Raw genomic sequence first — 3,697 nt, 5'->3', positions numbered from 1 at the left:
TTGGCTAGTTTTCTTTTAAAAAATTTCTTCTTTACTCACAAGTATTTATCTTTCCATATAAACTTTAAGGTCATTTTTTCCCAATTCTAACAAGAAAATCCCAGAGGGCTGGTATTGTGGTGCTATGGTTTAAGCCAACACTAGCAATACCATCATCCTATATGGGTGCTTGTTCAAGTGCCAGCTGCTCCACTTCTAATCCAGCTCCCTGTTAACGCTCCTGGGAAATCAACAAAAGATAGCTCATATGCTTGGGCCTCTGCACCCATGTGGGAGACTCAGAAGAAGTTCCTGGCTCCTGGATTCAGCCTGGCCCAGCCCTGGCCATTGTGTCCAATTAAGGGAGACTTCTCTCTGTGTCTCTCCCTTTCTCTGTATTCTGCCTTTCAAATATACAAATAAACTCTTTAAAGGATTACATTTGAGGCTGGTACTGTGGCATAGCAGGTAAAGCCACCGCCTGCAATGCTGGCATCCCATATGAGCACCGGTTCAAGTCCCAGCTGCTCCACTTCCTGTCCAGCTGTCTGCTATGTCCTGGGAAAGCAGTAGAAGATGACCTAAGTCCTTTGGCCCCTGCACCTGCATGGGAGACTTGGAAGAAGCTCCTGGCTCCTGGCTCCGGATCAGCATAGCTCCAGTCATTGCAGCCAATTGGGGAGTGAACCATCAGATGGAAGAACTCTCTCTCTCTGCCTCTCCTTCTCTCTGTGTGTAATTCTGACTTTCAAATAAATAAATAAATCTTTATTAAAAAAAAAAAGGATTACATTCAAATGGCCAACAGACACATGAAAAAATGTTCAAGATCGCTAGCCATTAGGGAAATGTAAATAAAAACCTCATTGAGGTTTCACCTCATTCCAGTTAGAACGGCTTTCACACAGACATCAAAAAACAATAAATTCTGATGAGGATATTGGGGGAAAAGGCACCCTAACACACTATTGGAAGCAAAGATAAACTAGTACAGCCAATGTGGAAGATAGCATGGAGATTCTTCAGCAGTCTGAACAGACCTACATATGATCCAGCCATCCCGCTCCTGGCAGTTTACCCAAATGAAATGAAATTGTATGAAACACGGAGCTCTCCTCCGAGCCGCTCACTGCATGGTAGAGTGTGGTGCCCCCGCCGCCGCCTGCATCGCTGCCACGACGACCACCTCCGCCCCCTGCCCTGCATCCGCCGCTGCCGCCTGTGTCGCCGCCGCCTCGGGACCGGCTGTATGATTAGGCCACAATCTTCAATGAGTAAACATATTCCTCAGTTCTGTGGTGTTCTTGGTCACACATTTATGGAGTTTCTGAAGGGCAGTGGAGACTACGGCCAGGCACAGCACGACCTCTATGCAGACAAGTGAACTGTAGAGATTCGTTACTACTCCACCAAGAAGCCCCCATAAAAGTGGTTAACCTGGACACAGAAGTGTTGGATTGAAATCCACAGAGCATTTTGCAAGAGTTCTGACCTGGATGGGGTAAACCTCAGTGCACTTCCTTTCTATTGCCTCAGTATTACTGGATTGAAGAATTGCTGCTTCTTGTTAGGAGGTTCATTTCATTTCCCATTACTCCCAACTTCATACTTAAAGCACTGAGAATCACAAGTGGAAGATAGTGAAGTAGACTTCAGTTTCTTTGTGTAATTTCTGTATTCAGTTTTTTTAAATTCTTTCATAATCCTATTAAGTGTTTTTTAAGTAAATTAACATGGCCCGAATGAACCGCCCAGCTCCTGTGGAAGTCACGTACAAGAACATGAGATTTCTTATTACACATAATCCAACCAATGCAACATTAAACAAATTTATTGAGGAACTTAAGAAATATGGAGTTACCACGATAGTAAGAGTATGTGAAGCAACTTATGACACTACTCTTGTGGAGAAAGAAGGCATCCATGTTCTTGATTGGCCTTTTGATGATGGTGCACCACCGTCCAACCAGATTGTTGACGACTGGTTAAGTCTTGTAAAAATTAAGTTTCGTGAAGAACCTGGTTGTTGTATTGCTGTTCACTATGTTGCAGGCCTTGGGAGAGCTCCAGTGCTTGTCGCCCTAGCATTAATTGAAGGTGGAATGAAATATGAAGATGCAGTACAGTTCATAAGACAAAAGCGGTGTGGAGCTTTTAACAGCAAACAACTTTTGTATTTGGAAAAATATCGTCCTAAGATGCGGCTGCGCTTCAAAGACTCCAATGGTCATAGAAACAACTGTTGCAGTCAATAAAACTGGGTGCCTAATGCTATTCCTTGGAAGAAGAACTTGAGACAGGATCTAATTTGTCATACATATTAGGCAAAGGGTATTGAAAATTAGTTTTACCAGGCCACGAGTTTGACAGAATTGCAACCTCTATCTTTGGGTTATAACCAACTTATTTGGACATTTAGCAAAAGATTGTTGCTGTTTAGTATTTAAAATGTGCTTATCATTTGTACCAATTGACTTTTCCTGAAATCATGCAATATTGAGTTGTATCTTAAATCTATTCCCATGCCAGAATCTTATCAATACATAAGAAATTTAGAAAGGTTAGGTGCCAAAATACCCAGCACAATACTTGTATATTTTGTGTCATACAGAATTAAAATCCCAGGAACTATGAACACTCTAGACCTTATGTGGTTTATTCCTTCAGTCATTTCAAACATTGAAACTAGGGACTATATGGTTATTTGCCTGCTCACTTTATGTTTACATCTCCCACATTCATACCAGTATATATCAGGTTTGCTTAACCATTGATTTATTTTTTTTTTACCAAGTCTTATGATTATTTAATGTTTCTATAAATCTTTTGCTGTTAATATAAAACCTCCATTTTGAAAAATCTACATTGTACAGAAGCACATGTCTTTAATGTCTTCAGACAAAAAAAGCCTTACAGTTAATTTAACGTTTGCACTCTGAGGTGCAGCTTAACAGGGAGGGCCTGAGAAAAGAATGGGAGGGGGCTATTAAATATTTTTAGTAAAATGTTGCCTTTGTCTTGTGCATAACATGTAGAATATGCTCTTTAATTTAGTAAATATTTTTTAAGAGGTAGAGATGCTTTGTTATTGTAGCTTAAAATTCTTAATCATAAAATTTCTGAAATTCTTGTAATTTTTTCCATACTTATCAAAAGTTGTTTACCAACTTATTTTTGTTTGAAGTGTGATTTTTTTTCCTTCCCAACCTCTTGCAAAAAAAAGTGGGTTTCTGCTAATGAATTGAGCAGACATCTAATATTTTATATGCCTTTTGAGCTGTGTAACTTAATATTTGAATACTTGATAATTTGTTTTATTATGTAATTGATAAAATGGTGATGTGTATTAATGTTAGTTCAACCATATATTTATACTGTCTGGGAATGTGTGGTTATAGTTCTGTGGGAGAATAATTTGTCAGCGTTCACCAGCTTGTAAAAACTTAGTGCGAGAGCTTAAACATCTAAATAAATAATGAAATGCAAAAAAAAAAAAAAAAAAGAAATTGCATGAAACACCTATCTGTGCCCTCATGTTTATTGCAGCTCAAATCACAATAGCTAAGATATGGCATCAACCCAGAAGTCTCTCAACTAATGACTGGATAAAGAAAATGTAGTATTTATACACTATGGAATACTACTCAGCCATCAAAAAGAATTAAATCCTGTCCTTTTGCTACAAAATGGATGTCATGATACATAGTGAAATAAGCCA

The 3,697-nt window shown here is 39.0% G+C and overlaps 1 pseudogene; it reads left to right on the top strand.

Annotated features, from left to right (window-relative positions):
* Positions 1 to 1,712: 1,712 nt before the first annotated feature.
* LOC138843388 (protein tyrosine phosphatase type IVA 1 pseudogene) lies at positions 1,713 to 3,485 on the top strand (annotated as a pseudogene).
* Positions 3,486 to 3,697: the final 212 nt, after the last annotated feature.

The sequence above is a fragment of the Oryctolagus cuniculus genome, chromosome 8 (genome assembly GCF_964237555.1).
Source record: "Oryctolagus cuniculus chromosome 8, mOryCun1.1, whole genome shotgun sequence".
Lineage (NCBI taxonomy): Eukaryota > Metazoa > Chordata > Mammalia > Lagomorpha > Leporidae > Oryctolagus > Oryctolagus cuniculus.
The sequence above is the reverse complement of the archived record's forward strand: the minus strand, read 5'-3'. Positions and strand labels throughout refer to the sequence as shown.